Genomic DNA, 16,514 nt, shown 5'->3' on the forward strand with positions numbered 1-16,514 from the left:
CAGATGCCCGTAATATGCAATAATGATAGCTGGCCTGACTTGGGACATGGTGGAAAGAGTAGCATGTGGAGCCACTGTAAAGCCATTAAAAAACCAGCATGCTGTCGTGGGCAAGGAGTAGTCCCAGTGATTGTCCTTTGCTTAGAATGGACCAGATAGGCAGCACTGAGCATGTAAAAGACTTTTTGCTTCCTTCAGCCTGTTCAAATATGCCATTTCAGTTTTGATATTGCAACAGGAGTGGCTGATCTTGTGACATTAATGTGAGAGGGAGCGGGGGTGAGGGAGTGCAACCTCTAAGAACACTGGTACATCTTCAGTGATGAAATTACTCATCATTGTCCTTATCTCACCTTCAAAAGTTCTCTCAAACTGTACCACACTGAATAGCTTTGCTTGTGTACTCTGGAACTGTCTTGGTTCCTGGGCCACTATGGAGCCTGATCTTGGTCTCTGATAGAACCTAAGATTATCCAAGAATTTGGAATATACTTTAATCTTTGATCAGCATGACTCCTTTTTTAAAAACATGAATTGAATGAACAGAGACCATTCAATATATGGTCTATTAAAAACCCTGACACACAAAAAAGGACAAGCAATTAAAGATGCAGAGGAAGTGTCTGATGAAGTAGATATGCTGTAAGAAACAGCAGAAGAAAATTTTAAAAAATAATCTGATTCATGTGCTTGATCATGCAAAATAAGATAATGCAAGTATATAAACTAACAGCAGATGAGGCTATAAGTAGGCAAATTACTTAATCTCTCTAAGCCTCTATTTCCTATTGGTAAACTGGGGATAATTACCTCTCACAATGGGTTGTTGTGAAGATTAAAGTAGATAATGCTTGTTAAGTATTTTAACTACTGTGCCTGCCATCAAGAAAAGGCTCAGTAGTCTTATCTATTAAGATTGTCATTATTTAATATTATGTTTATGTTGTGTTTGCAATAATATAGACATGCTATGAATGTTACACTATGAAAGAGAAAGTGTAGGATGGTAATCTGAAATACAGTTGATGAAAACTACATAAAATAAATACGTGTAATTCAAATAAAATTGGGACCTCTTTCCCAGTCTTTCAGTTGAAGTACCATCTTAGCACAGTGGCACATCTGAAATGTGGTTTACATAATACATCAGGCATCTCGCAGCAAAACTCCTAAAAAAAGAGTTCCACGTCTCATAGCAACTGTTCATAACTGTCTCTCTGCCTCTCAGGAAAACCCCAAATCTTTTCTTTTCAGGTGCTTCTTCTTCCCCTCTTACAGGGCCAGCCATTACTCCCTCTTCTCTTATTGCATTTCTATCCATTATTCCCCTCTGCCAACTAAATGGATCTTCCCTGGGATCCACCCTTGTGTCTGGGTAGGGGGAATGGGTGAGCATTAATATGTGAATATCTATAATATAATAATTGCATTTCTGTCATCTTAAGAGAAGGAACACCAAACTCCTCCTCCTGCAACAACAATACATGGAGGAAAAAAATGGAAAAGAGATACTAAACAGATAACAGTGGTTGTTGCTAGATAATGGGACTATAACTTGTTGCAATTTTTCTACTTTCTTTTGGTTTCCAATTTTTTGCAGTGAAAATATATTACCTTTCTTTGGAAAAGTAAGATAAAGTTCACATGCCATAAGACTCACCCTTTTAAAGTGTACAATTCAGGGGGTTTTTATTATACTCACAAAGTTGTACAACCATTTTCACTATCTGATTCTGGAACACTTTCATCATCTCAGAAAGAAACCTGTGCCCACCAGTAGTCATTCCCACTCCTCCTCTTCTTAGCTCTGGAAATCACTAATTTACTTTCTATCTCTACGGACTTGATTATTCTAGACATTTCTTATAAATAGAATCCTACAATATGTGGCCTTTGGTGTTTGTCTTCTACTTAGCATGTTTCCAAGTTCATTTGTGTTGCAGGAGGTATTAGTACTTCATTACTTTTTATGACTGAATAATATTTTTAGATATATTACTTCCATGATGGGAAAATATTTTAGCTTTTAGAAAAGTAATAAGTGTGTAAGGGTAATCCTTGATTGTTAATTCTACTAAGGGTAAACTGATACAATTCAATAATAATACATGAGTTTTGATGATGCATAAATTATTTTTCAAAATGATATGTTTATAAAGCATAGTGAGCCTGTAAAGCCTGTTTTTTTTTCTGACTCATACTCTTAACTAAAAATAACACAGGAATCTAAATGATATCTTGCTGAGTATCAGAGAGAAGTGGAATGAAACAGAGACAGGTGTGGACATCCAGGGCACATATGTACAATTCTATCTCAGAAAGAAGATGAAAAATTCTTGGCTCTTAAATTTTGAGTGTTCAAATAGAATACTTATAGTACTGAAACAAGCAATTTTAAGAAACTGTTTGGATACATAGCACATGAACTATTCAAATCAAATAAGGTATTTTAAGCTTGGAACAATATAGTTTAATTCAGCTTTACATTCATTAAGAAGAAAGAAATTCCTAACTAGTTTGTATACATACTTATATGTATAATATTTGTGAACCTGCAAATCACAAACACATACTGATATATATATATATATATATATATATATATATATATATATATATATATACATTCAGTGCACAAATTTATGTTATAATCTTTACTTGGTAAGGCAGATTCTACATATCTTCAGCTTGAGCAAAGCTGACTGTGGCTAGCACATATAAAGTAAGGGTTCAGTGAAAAATCAAATGCTATAAATGAATGACTTGTCCTGAACATAAAATAGAAAGCATTTCAAACGCACTGAGGGTGCAGTGGGGTGGTAAAAAGAAGCAGAATGCTTGTGGTGTTCTTGATCTAGGTGCTGGTGACCTGCGTAGTTTGGCTTGCAAAAATTCATGAAACTGTACACTTGTGATCTTTATACATTTTGCTATGTATGTTATACTTCAATAATTTTTTTAAAGTTAAAATAGCAACAAAAGACCCTACACATTGGATTTGGAGGGCCTGTAGTCCTCATGTGGGTGAGCCTTTGGTAAGGACTGAATCAAGCAGCTTTGTTAAGAATTAATAATTAAAATATTGGTCAAGCCTTTAAACAGTCAAAGTTGTAAGTGCTTGTTTGATAAAGTTAATATAAAATCTGTAGAACAGACATGCTTAAAAATCCATCCTTATGAAGAAAAGTCTCTATAGTGTTCCGTAGCAACTTGTTCATTGAAAGCATACTCTAAAGATATCTGTTCTTGGGTCAGCTTTTGTAGTACCAGAGAGACAACTTGCTGGGAAACCTTCATATATGATGACAATCACACGATTGCATTTAATCATTTATGAGACTATAATATGATAGTTAGGATTAGGTTATGTTCTGATTGAGGCTAATGAAGAAAACTGTTTTGTTCCTCCCAGAATTTCCTAGCAAAGTTAGCCCATAAATGTAAAAGTGCTGGTGGACAAAACCCAGACTGCTTAAAATCTCATATTTTATTTAAAGTTACTGGCTGACATCAATATATAGATTCTCACTAGTATTTTCAGGACATGTTCCTGTACCTTTCAACTCTTGGTGGAAGTTATTACATGATAGATTGTACATTTTTTAAAAGCAGGATGGAGCACTATTTGTGGGAATGGAAGATGATACCATTATTTAGGAGTGCAACTGGCACTCAGAAGACTTTAAAATGTCCGTAACTTTTATCAGTTGTAAGGCTTTGTTCCTGGAAGATTAATTAGGGTATACAAAAATATTTCATTAAAGAAATGTTAATCATATCACTGTTTGTGGAAACAAAATACTGGAAAAAATTTCAGAAATACAACTACAGGGGATTGGTTAAAACAATAACAATATATGTCCATATAATAAGAGTATATAGTCACCCAAAATGTGTTAATAGGAGTATATTTATTGTTATAGTTAGATATTCATGGGAAATATTTAAAGAAAAAAAGATTATGAAAATATTTACAGACTGACACTATATCTTAAATATTATGTGCCTAAATATACACAGAAACATTTAGAATAGGGATATATTAAAATATGAATGCCAGCTCCTCTTATAATTGATTTTATTTGTTTTTTTATTTATATATTCCATCTTTTCTATAATGGGCACGTGTTCTTTTATAACAACGAATTTTACAAAAAAAGTGAGGGTGAGAATGTAGGAAAACCAGGGACTAGAATATTCTTTTTTTATTATGTGGAATTAATGTCTACTCTTGACCTCTCTGCATACCTGGAGAGCTTTATGTGAAGTGCCTTTCATATAGTAGGAAATAGTCCTGCTGTTCCTGGAAACTTTCAATTCTGAGCAGACATTCCACTCACCATCAATATCATTTTGGAGCTCAGGGTCATTCAGCTCCCTTGACTTATATCAAAGAAGAATCTAACATCTCAATAGGCCCAAACAAGAAAACTACATCTCCACTTGGCCTCGAACAATGCAGTGAGGATACACTTGCTGAACACCAGGGGCGGGAACAACACAATGGGAAAATCTTCTCTAATCTTTTCAGATCAAGTCATCAGACTTTGAGAGATTTCAATTCTCTTTCAGAAGAGAGTCCCTGATCTACTTCAAATAAACAGATTTAAAAAAATATATTAGAGTCTAAATTATTCTAGAGGGTCACTGTTGATTTTTGTTTAATACACACAAAGGGAAACAATTTTTCTTCCTTGAAGCCTCTTTCTAGGAGCCTTAATGATCTGCTGCCAAATTTAGCCTTGGCTACATCTCTATCATGTCTATTATTTCTCCATGCTATTGATGTGAGGCCAAGTCTCATCCTCATTTAGAGTGTATAAGAACAGATGTCTCGCTGAAAGGGGGGAGTTGGTGAACCTATATGAAAAGAGCCAGGAGAATATTCTGTACTGAAAGGAAGCACAGCTTCATGGCTTATGGTACTAAAAGCTTATTGTCACACAAAAGAATCAGTGGCCTTAATCATACTATATGAGAAATAAATGAGAGGAGGAGTGTAGAGAAGGCAAGTAGAGGTTGAGGTCTATTTATAGAATGAAATATTACACAGCACTAAAAATGGATGAACCACTGCTACATAACATAAACATAATATTGAAGGGAAAAAGCCTGACACAAGAGATTTTGTTTCAATACAAGCTCAAAATCAGGTGAAACTAATCTATGATATTAGAAATCAAGACAGTGGTTACTTCAGTTGGGAAGTGACTGAACAGGGGTTTCAGAAGGCCTTTGGTGTGGTGATGTTCTGTTTCTGTATGTAGGTGCCGATTATGTGGGCATGTTCAGATTGTGAAAATTCTTTTAGTATCATAATATACTTATGATTTGTGTATTTTTCTTAAAATAAGATACATATCAATAAAATATTTCATATTCAGATTTCTCAGCCTGAACCCATATCTACTAAGACTATAACTTACATATTTCCTGGGGTTCCAATGTATAGCAAAGGTTGAGAATCACCGGGCCAGATAATCTACACCTAAGCCCATGAGAACCAGTTGTTAAGTTTTTAGGATTTTTGCAAGCCTGTTAAAATAGGGTCAGTATTAAAAATTAAATTTTATAAAACTTTGATTAAATAAAGTATACTAAAATAAAGGTACTAAATACTAAAAAGTCACCATTTTCTATTTATTTTACTACATTTTACAGTTATCTATATTTTTGAGGTTATTTATGCCAATTTTACCTGCTTGATGAAAATAACATAGAGTGGTGTGTCACTGTTCCATCTCTTTCAAACTCTACGCCCCATCATAAGGATAGCTTGAAATTGACTATAGGGGTGTATTTATACCACAGAAGTTAGCAACCACTACACAACATCTTTAATGATCTGCTGATTGTCTTAAGAAAATGATTAAAAACTGTTCATAATGCAGAATAAAAGTATTATATGTGTAGTTGCTACATTGTGAATAGCACATTTAAGGAAATAGCCTTACAGTATTTAAAAACTATTATCTGGTTCAGCAAAGAAGTCACTCATATTTTTAATTGATGTATACACTTCTGACATATATCTTTATTTTTTCCCCTCTGTCTTACTAACATAAAGGAAACAATCAGTCAACATTTATATGAGAATTACACCTCTTCATTAATTGTATCATAGGTAGGCTTTGGATTAAAGAGTTCTGCAAAAACCAACATTCTGTGAAACCCAATGGGCTATATGGAATTTACAATAAAGAGTATTGTATATTTTGCTACTATTTTTAAATTGTATGCTACGCACATTCTTTATGTCAGTAAAATTTATAATCAACTTATGTATGCACATAAATGCATTTTTTTTCCAGAGAGCTGGTTGATTTACCAGCACACCTCTGTCTACATTCTTCCCATGTTTAAGATTGCATGCCTCTCTTTTATGATTGAAGAAACAGGCAAACAAAATAGGGTAGGAGTCTTAGGGCCTATAAGGCATAAGTTTTAGCATAAGATATAGTAACAGTTGTACTTTAGAATCTCATTACTCAAAATGTGGTTCTCAGACCAGCGGCACTGGCCTCCATGGGAAGCTTGTGCGAAATGCATCATCTCGGGTTTCACCCGTGAACTCCTGAATCAGAATCTGCATTTTACCAAGATGCCTAGGCAATTTGTATGCACACTAAAGTTTGAGAAGCACTATTTAAAAATAAACTCCTTTGTATGAACCGAAACTTATATAACCAATTTGAGATTAGTAATAAGGTTAGGGACAACCTAGCAATTAGTGATCTTTAAGCATCTAAAACCAGTTTAGCCACTTCACGGCACTTGAAGAAAATACATAATTGTTACCCCTAAACCAGAAGAAAAGGACCTACATCTTGCAACATACATTTGTCAAATATTGAAAGGGAAACTGTACCACTAGGAAAATAAAGACTATTCCAGGCAACTTGGATTATTAATTTTAAAAGGAAAAAAAAGTATAAGAAAAAAAAAATCACAACAGTAGATTTCCTCCATATGCGTGATGGCTACGACATGTTGCCAAAGACCTGGCTCTGAAAATTGAAAGCAGGGCAGCAAGTACCACATGGCAAAGTGGCAGCTGAGGAGAGGAGTGTGATGAAACACTTCCCAGAGATGTAATTTAGTCCAGGGTAGTTATCAAATGCTGAGGGTGAAAGGGGGAAATTGTAGTGCTTATGCTTTTCCTATCAATATATCAGTCAGCAACGCAGGACAAAAGGAAAGACAGGGCCAGCACACAGAAAATACTCAATAATAAAGTTAATTGAAATGATGGGAGGAAAGTGTCATATATTTTGAAACTGAAAGCAAAAATATTCTACTGGCAATAATATTCTCTGGAAATGATTGCTTAGTTATTTGGCTGAAAATATAATAGCTGCTTTGAGATGCAAAGGTCTATGTGGAAAACACGTTAGATACTTAAACAGTGTCTGGAAGTAAATGAGAGCCACAAATCTCCAAGAGGAGCTTGGCATTAGTTGTGGCAGAAGTGGGAACAGTGAAATAATTCAAGTAAACTTTGGCAACCTTATATGAAGAAAACAAATCAAATGTAATTGTGATTGGGCCACTGGTACCAGAGAGAACATCATGCCTACTTTCATCCAAGAAAAAAAAAACTACTATAACCATCCATTGCGATATCAGCACCTACTAAGTGCTCCACGTGTGTAATTTTGTAACATCTTTATAATCCTCTGGGGGAGGTGATACTGTCCCTATTTTACAGATTAGAAAAATGAGGTTCCAAGGAAGTACTTCAGCCATGTCACATAGTTAATAAAAATCTGGAGCTCCACAGACAAAATTAAAAATCTCCTTACTTGATTAAAACAAATTGCTCAACAAAGACAGCTTGGCAGGGCTCAGAGTATGGGGCTGTTCTGTTTTGAATAAGAGGAAAGGACTGTTCTATATCAGTGCCAGTGAAGACAAATGAGGGTTCTCTTAGAACCCAACATACCTTTACATTGCTGGATCCTCTTATCACCCATTTCTGGATGTATCTTAGATTTCAGATGTATTACATACTTGATAGTTGTAATTTGGCTAAGTTGGAGGGTTTAGACAACTTGGCATATTTCTGCCAGTGTTATGTAATAGAATTGAGCTGGGCCTTGGAAGCCTGGGTTCCATACCAGATGGGTCATTTATTAACTATGAGAGTGGGTAAGTTATAACAACTTCTCTAGGTGGTAGTTTTTTCACCGCCATGAGGCTGGATTAAGTACCTTAAGAACTTTTCTGGATCCATGACTCAACTGTTTAAGATAGAGACTTCCATCAAAATACATTAGAAATGACTTGAAGAGTTAACAAATTTGTTGAGGCAAGCCTGCTATGTGGTTCAAGTTACATTAAACTTAAAAAAAAAACAACATAAAAATAATCACATAACTCCTATACTCTACCATCTGCAGGAATAATCTGGAATACAATGATTTAAAGTGTTGTTTTTATTTCTAGGCATTCCTTTAAAACAAATATATACATAAGTTCTTAGATCTGGGTGCAAATCCAAGCCCTACCTCCTATTTGCTCTTTGACTTAATGTATCTGAGTTCCACTTTTTGCTTCTGTAAAACTGAAATTGATAATAAACATCAGCTGTTATGTAGTCAAGTGTCTGGCCTTTAGCAGGAACATAAGTGCTGGTTATTGTTTTTCCAGTGGTAGTTAGGAGTTGGAACTATGGTTGGGTAACAGTCTAAGGGAAATTTCTCCAGAGGGACAGAACCTGAGATGGTAACCTCATTATAACTGGAAACTTGTCATGAACAGTGTCTGTGCAATAAATAAACTCAGGTGCAGGATGCAGAAATGTAATTGCTTCTTATGGACCTATTGGCATCTCGCTCTCTTTTTAAAAACTTTTTAATTCACCTCTTGGTGGGTAAAACGTTACCAAAGTATTTGAAGACCAGAGTTTCCGTGGACATTTGGAAAGAATGGCTGTCATACCGACCTTTCATTTCAGTGTCTTATTTGCCCATTGCCCAAGTTCTGCCCTATGTGCCAGGAACAAAAGCTTCTAGGGGGAGGAGGAGGTGGCTCACTTTGTTTATATAATTAAAAAAAAAACCACCCCAAACAATTCTGGTGATGACATATAAATACTAATTTGCACGCATCCCATCCATTTGAATGAGCGTCTTTGCCCTCCCCATCAAAGCTCTCCCTTTGCCTCTCTCCTCCACCACTACTCACACACGCTGCCTCTTCCTGCGCCTTTCTACATACACTACTTTTTGTGACTTACTTTTTCTTCTTTCTCTAAGTTTTGTTTTGGTGTTGTGAGGTTGGCCAAAGCTTGGGTAGAGAAAAAAGATGATCACAAGAACCAGATACAGATCACCTGAACTCTTTGAACCAAACCTATGACATGAAGCCCAAGTGAGGCCTCCAAATAATGAGATGGAGCTGCCTACTTTTTAAAATGAAGACGAACAGATTAAAAAAAAAAAAAATCCTTCTGTTTTGTACAGGTAAATTTCCTGAGCAAAAATCATAGTAAAATTTCAAATGTTTCCAGTCGGGTTTTGAGATAAGCCGAGCATATTAACTAAAACTTTCTGAAGTTCAGAAAAAGTCAATGATTGTTAATTAAGTTATCATTAGAGATATTGCACAAATTCTAAGATCTCTTTCGGTACTAACACTATATGATTCAGAATATAGCTTTGCTCTTTAAGTCATTATCAGTTTATAGTTGCTATTATGATATATTTATGATCAAATATCAGTTGATGCTGAGGTCCCAACCTGTAATGGGATCTTCCCAGCATAGTAGTGCTGTTTTGTAATAATACACCATATAACAACTTTTACGGGACAAAGGTGTTATAGGACACCTTTTAACTCCTTAAATGCTTAAAAGTATATCTTAACTAATTAAGCTTTTAGGGAGATTAGCTTGAGTTGGTAATATCAGTATATTTTAAAAAATGATATATTAAGGTTTTCTTTAGTACTTTGTTCCCATTTAATTTTTTATTACTCCTTTATCTAATAGTCCCTAAGAAGGACGAAAAACTTGTACAAATTATTCTACAAAAAGTAGGGAAAAGGGGGAAGAGAAGGCTACCCACCCAGGCAAAAACTGACAATGTCTTATTTAATCTTTAAATATTGATCATTTTCAGGACTTTGGTTGGAATTTATCTATTTTGCATCCAAATATATTACATGGCACACTTCAGAAAAATTAAGGTTCCAAAATGAATGCAGCACTTTTAAGCAACATGCCAAATTGTAATGCTTTTTTAAAGAGGCTATGCAGATTCAAACAGCTTACAATTTTTTTTGCAATGCTTTTGAAACAATAACACCTTTGAGTTTGAGATACTGTATTCTAATCTGTTCGTTCTAGAGCAGCGGTTCTCAACCTGTGGGTCAAACGACCCTTTCACAGGGGTCGCCTAAGACCATCAGGAAACACATATATAATTACATATTGTTTTTGTGATTAATCGCTATGCTTTAATTATGTTCAATTTGTAACAATGAAAATACATCTTGCATATCAGATATTTACATTACGATTCATAACATAGCAAAATAACAGTTATGAAGTAGCAACAAAAATAATTTTATGGTTGGGGGTCACCACAACACGAGGAACTGTATTTAAGGGTTGCGGGATTAGGAAGGTTGAGAACCACTGTTCTAGAGGATTGCAAAATCTCTCTGTTTGGTTGAAATTCTTCATTCTGTCTTTTCCTAAAATCTCACTCATTTATCACCTATCCAGACAAAATATGTACTGGAATATTTTTTCCAATGACAAAGTAATCCCACAGAATGGAAAATGCTGAACTTCTTGTAAATGTACCGATGACCTCCCAGTCAGCCTTTTGGTATATATGATCTTGATTTATTCTCTAATTTTTTCATACATGAATGTTTACAATCTTGCCTTTAAAATTTGTTTGTAAGTTCCTTAAGACCAAAGATCATATGACAAAAACTTTCTTCAATTTTTGACTGTCCCATGACAGAATGTAGACATGAGTATTGATTATTTCACTGTTTTAATTTAGAAAATAAAGTTTAATTTTTTTGTAACAACAGTATGATATGAGCTCTAATTACCAATTATATTAGGAAAATCACTTCACCTTTCTTGGCCCCAGTTTCCCTACTGGAGAAGAATTTTTCAACTAGAGAGTTTAGGTTTTAGAGTACGATAAAAATTAAAAAATATATATCCTATTTCTTCCATTTACTAGAATTAGGAATTGAACACATTATCTAACCTCTCTGAAGTTCCAATTCCTCACCTGTTGTTTGGGAATCAAGAGAATAATTTCACATCAAAGGGATATTTGTTTAGATGCAGAGTAAGAACATAAATGTCAAGAATGCAGAACATTACCTGAACTTTAGTGCATGCTCAAAAATATCAACTATTATTATATCAACTTTCTTCTAGCTCTAGATAGAGTGCTAAGATTAGGATAGAAGTGAAACCTCAATTATCAGGCACCCAGATCTCCAGTGTTCTCAGCTATTCAGGCACTTCCCCCCCCAAAAAATAGTCTTATAAAGAACAAACTGATTTAAGGTCAATTTTAGTACCATTTTACCCAGAGAGTAAAGAGAATAATTTCAACAATCATTGAATTTATGATGTTCAGAAATTATTCTATTAAAATATGACAAAGACAAATTGTTATAAGACAAGGTGACTAAGAACCTGCTCTAAAAATGTATGCTCAGAATTAGACCCAAGATTTAACCTGTGGTCATGGGTTTGTACAAAGACACTAACCTGGCTTGCTGGAAGGGAAGAACTGAACACTCCGCTCACAGCTGGACTTACCTACATAAAAGAGAGAAACTTTATAAATCCTACTGCTTGCCAGAAGCACACGGGGAGCCACTAAAACTTTCAACATACATTGTTTTCATTTTTCCCCCCAGAAGGACAGAATCTGCTTTACTTTTGTTGGGTGCCAATGTTAAAGTAGCATTTCTTTGGGTCAAATACATCCTGAAATAGCTAGGTTAACATTTTGTAGCATTTGTGAAAATATATTTCTGAGCATTTGGGGATGTTACAAAAAAAGCATTTGGCCACGAACCCAAGGTTAGGAACAAGGAAAATCTTATAGGCATTTTATAATACAGAAGTCATAGAAGCAGACATGTTATTCCTCCAAAATAACATTTTAAGACAATATTATCATAAGCAAAAGTCCAAATGATTCTGTTTTTTTCCTATTAAATTATATTTGAATAGTCAATAAGTTGTGTAATTCAGCCAATGACATCAAACTGCCCGTGTTTCTATTTCCACATCTTGGTCACACACAAATTTACACTACCTTCAAAAATTTTTGGAAAATAACAATCAATGGGCACATTTAGAGGAATACTAACCAGGATTTTATTGCTTCATAATTATTTCAGTCTTCCAGATTGGAATTAATTGGTTAAAGCCCTTTCCACTAAAATGTCCAAGTATGATCCAGGAATCTTAGAAGAAACCTTGTTTAATGTGGTAATTACTGCCCAATCCACCTGCAGAGTAGTATGCAGATGTTATTTACACTGACGAGGACTTGTGTTTATTTTCTGGCAACCAGAGATTCTCTTAGGCACCTATGAAGTTATTGTAAATGAAATATAATTCCAAATTTCTAAGGAGTGTTTGTAAACAAACTTAGTGTACTTTTGGAAAAGCCTAGAGCTTGCCTGAGATCAAACAAACAGAGACTATTGGCTATTTATATCTGCTGATAATGAGAAGGTGTACAAAGATGGAAACTACTGATAAAAGTATTTTTGCAGTTTAGAGAGGATATAGAGTTCAGTGTAGAATATGCAGCACAGCCTGGTTGGGGATGGGAGAGCCCCAATCTAGAGAAACCTCAAGTTGAGCTGGGGTCCAACTGAGCTGCATGAACAGGGCAGGCTGGGGGAAGTTCAAAGTCAAGGCGACTCTTTTGGTCTTCCTAGACCTTCCTAGAAAGGTCTGGGTGCCTTTGTGTATATATCAACCTTCATGCACCCCCCCTCTCCCCCCAGCAAATGTGTACAGTCAGCTCGAAAGGCACAGCTTGTGTGCTGACGTGCAAAGCCAAGTCAAAACCCTGTGCTTGGCGCTCCCTTCTAACTTTCTGGCTTGTCCAAGTCTAAATATTGACATTACTCCTCAGTTGAGATGTTTGATACTGCTGAGGATAGAAACGGCACAGCTAACAGTAGGATCTAATGATATATTTTTACATAGTTGTGCCTTCTTCTCACTTCTTTTTTTTGGAGAAGAGGTTGGATTCCCTTGCCTGCACACTCCCCTACCCCACACCCATCGTTCCCCCCAAAAGCTGAGCACAGGTAAGAGGTTTTGCAAGCCCCTCATGGCAGCTCCTACTGTTGTCACAGCAACTCACAACAGCCTCCATAGACACGGGGTTGGGGGTTGGGAGCTCCAAACTGTGGGTTGACCAGTCAACTCATGAGGGGGTGCAAGCCCCAAAGGGGCAAGCGTGACCCCCCCTTTCGGGACCTCCGGCTCCCTGCCACTGTCCTTCTGAGGAAAAGAGCCCTCTTGCCCGAGCGGCACCACCCCCTCCCTGGCAAAGCCAGCCTGCTAGGGGTGCCTGTTGTTCATTTCCTCAGCTGCAAGTTAGGGGTGCGGCTGTGCGGTCGCTCCTAGAAATCTCTTCTGTTTGCCTCTGATGTGAGGGTTCCCAGCCTCTCGCAGAGGCGAGGGCGGCTCCTGAGGCAGCTCGGTCCCAAAACTCTCTCTTGGGACACTGCTTACCGCGTAGTGCGGCCCGGGAGCCCCCACATGCCACCCGCTGGGGCCGAAGCGGTGGGGGCTCCGCGGAGGCTGCTCCGAGAAGTTTCATACCATAGCGCACTCACGACACAGAACCTACCCTGAAGCCGAGCGAGACGCGAGCTCTCTCCGCCTTCAAGGGCTGGGGGGAGCGGGGGGCCCCCCCGCCACTCAGCAGCAGCCACGACTGCGCGCGGTCGCGGGTGTGCGGGGCCCCTGCGCGCGGCGTGCCGCCCGCCGCCCAACTTTGCACAAAGGCAGCATGGCACTGCCTCGCCTGGCGGGCTCGCCCAGCGCCGCGGCCGCTCTTTTCTGTCCGGGGAGAGAGGGGTTCGCCTCTTTCCACCCCCCAGCCCTTCCCTTCTCCTCCTGCCCCCACCCCACTCCCAGGCGGGCCAGCTCGGCGGAATAGAGCTCCCGGCACCGAGCTCAGCCGCGGTGGCGGCAGCCGCTAGCACTGTGACGTTAGCAGCCTTAGCGGCTATTTATATCCACACGATTGGATTTCATTCATGAAACCAGGGCCTGGTGTGTCGGTGCGCTGGGGCGCTGGTGGCAAAGGTGCCTCAGCTTTACGCAGACCGGGGCCCGGGCTCAGGGGCGGATTGCCCGGGACAAACATGCGCAGAGAATGGAAGACCCCGACCCTCCTCCCAAGCTGCTGGGAGGGGTAGGTCAATGCGATTTGTGTCCCTGTTCCCATCCCTAACATCCCACCCTTTCCCATACAACTGCTGGCCCTTTGTCCCAGGCTCTGGAAAAGTAAGTTGGGCCACTAACCGGCTGGGCGGCATGGCTTTCTTTCCCCTAGCAGCTGACCGGCCGCGGACTCCGAGGGAGGACATTGGCTTTTGTTTCAAAACCAAGCCCAGCTGCTGACTAAGGGCTGCGTTAGCCCAGCCTCCTCCTACCCTGGGCGGCCGCACGTGCTGGCGGGCTCCCCCCTCTGGGTTACCTTCCTCGGTGGCTCGGCTCTTGGGATCCCTGCAGAGGGCTTAAGGACACACCGGCTGCCCCCAACCCGAGTAAGGAGGTGATTTACAACCTCCAACAGATGGCTGAGTGAGGAAGTGAAATTGACTTCTGGCTGCTCATGGGTTGTTGGAATCCTTGCAAACCGATGATAGTCCATCTTCTCACTCTTCCAGGCTGACTGTGACCCCTGAGCACAAGACCAGGGGTATCTTTGCAAGCTTCACAGAGAGCACTTACAGTACTTCAGGTACCCTGTCAAGTTCTAAGGAGGTCACAATGAACACAACCAAACTGGTCTGGGCCCTCAAGGAGCTTTGAGATGTCCTGCTAAAACTAGTGTGCCTCAACCCTCCTCACTCCCAGCCTGGAGGGCAATGGTATTGATACCTTCAGCTACCTTAAGGGGTTTTGTCATTTAATAAACCTTTGGGAAGGCTCTGCTCTGAAGGCTGGGGATCCAAAGATAGCAACAATGTGTCCTTAGTCTTCAAGGAGTTCTCAGGTAGTATTTCTGAGGTATTGCCGGCTGGGAAAAAGGGACCCATATTATATTTTAAGGGTGACCTCTTTGCCAGATCCCCCAAGAAACAGCACATGGGGACAACCCTACAAGCAGACAAATCCCTCTGTTTCTCAGTTTCTTCCAGGAAACCATCTTCAGTTTTCCAGATGGAATACTTCCTCTCCCTTCCCAAGCTCCCCAGATGAATTTTAGCCCATTGGGTATTCCTACCCTTCCCCACTAGTTTATATTTCCTTCAAAGGCAAAGGCTTGCTTGGTGCTCTCTGAATATCCCAGAAACTCCAGAGAATAGTGAAATTCAATGTTTTTTAAAAGGAAAGGTATTAAGGGCAACCTGCTTTGTTTAAGCCATCCTCATTGAACTGTCTTTGGAATTGGAGTTATCAGTCCCTAATCTTTTCAAACTACCCTGGAGGCTAAGAAATAAGGTAGAAACTCAAAAGAAATGGGAATCAACATGTATTGCAGCCACTATACATGGCAGGCAATGGGCCAGAAGGTTTAAGACATATTTTCTTAGTCCTCACAATTGATGAGGTAGATGTTATTAATATAATCATTTTATAGATGAGGCAACCAAGGCATGCAGAAGTAAGTAGTTCTGAAATTTTGACATTGCACTTGTACCTGGGTCAGCCTGTGCCAAGGCCTTATTTTATCACTAACCTGCTTTTTGACAACCTGCATTTACTGTTTTTTTCATTTCCTCAGTAATACATTTTAAAAGTTGTGGCATGCTTAAGCAAGGTAGGTGCTAGGACCAGAAAGACACCTATATAAGACTCCATTTGGCTAACTACCATTCGGATGTTGCCTTCCACCCCCAGGGAGCACTGAAGCTCAGACAGGCCTTCCAAAGGATGCTTCTTCCTTAGCGGTAAAGAACAAATAGTTGTCATGATATTGCCCAGCTGGATGCCTAAATCTGAGGGAAACTGACCAGAAAACTTTCAGGAAAATTAATTGATGTAAACAGTAATTAAGACATGGCACAGGAAAAGTCACTATTTTATAAAGTCCTTCCAGACTAGGGCAGTGATTTGAGAGTTTGCCATAATTATGCTATGTAGCTCCCAAATTTTACACATGAAACCCCCAATCCCGGAAAAGTTGGAGAAACTGCAGCAGGGAGTACAGACTCTATTTTGCCAACAGGAAAGGAGAGAAAAGGAACAATAGCAAATTGATCTCCAGAATCACTGTCATGAATTTATCCCTGTTCTTTTTATTGCCACAAAATAATCCACATTT

The 16,514-nt window shown here is 38.6% G+C and overlaps 1 protein-coding gene across 4 annotated transcripts in view; it reads right to left on the minus strand.

The window, feature by feature from the left end:
- Window positions 1-14,605, minus strand: part of RHOBTB1 (Rho related BTB domain containing 1) — a 69,967-nt gene extending 55,362 nt beyond the window's left edge. For 2 of the 4 annotated variants that reach the window (XM_090278073.1, XM_090278070.1), the window contains exons 1-2: window positions 13,866-14,141; window positions 11,750-11,800 (exon numbers count right to left, since the gene is read on the minus strand). The gene's annotated coding sequence lies outside the window, so the exon portion shown is untranslated. Of the gene's footprint in view, window positions 1-11,749; window positions 11,801-13,865; window positions 14,142-14,545 lie in introns of those variants that run through there. The other 2 variants (XM_090278071.1, XM_090278072.1) reach the window with 2 other exon arrangements.
- Window positions 14,606-16,514: the final 1,909 nt, after the last annotated feature.

The sequence above is a fragment of the Furipterus horrens genome, unplaced genomic scaffold (assembly GCF_987537825.1).
Source record: "Furipterus horrens unplaced genomic scaffold, mFurHor1.1.pri manual_scaffold_5, whole genome shotgun sequence".
Lineage (NCBI taxonomy): Eukaryota > Metazoa > Chordata > Mammalia > Chiroptera > Furipteridae > Furipterus > Furipterus horrens.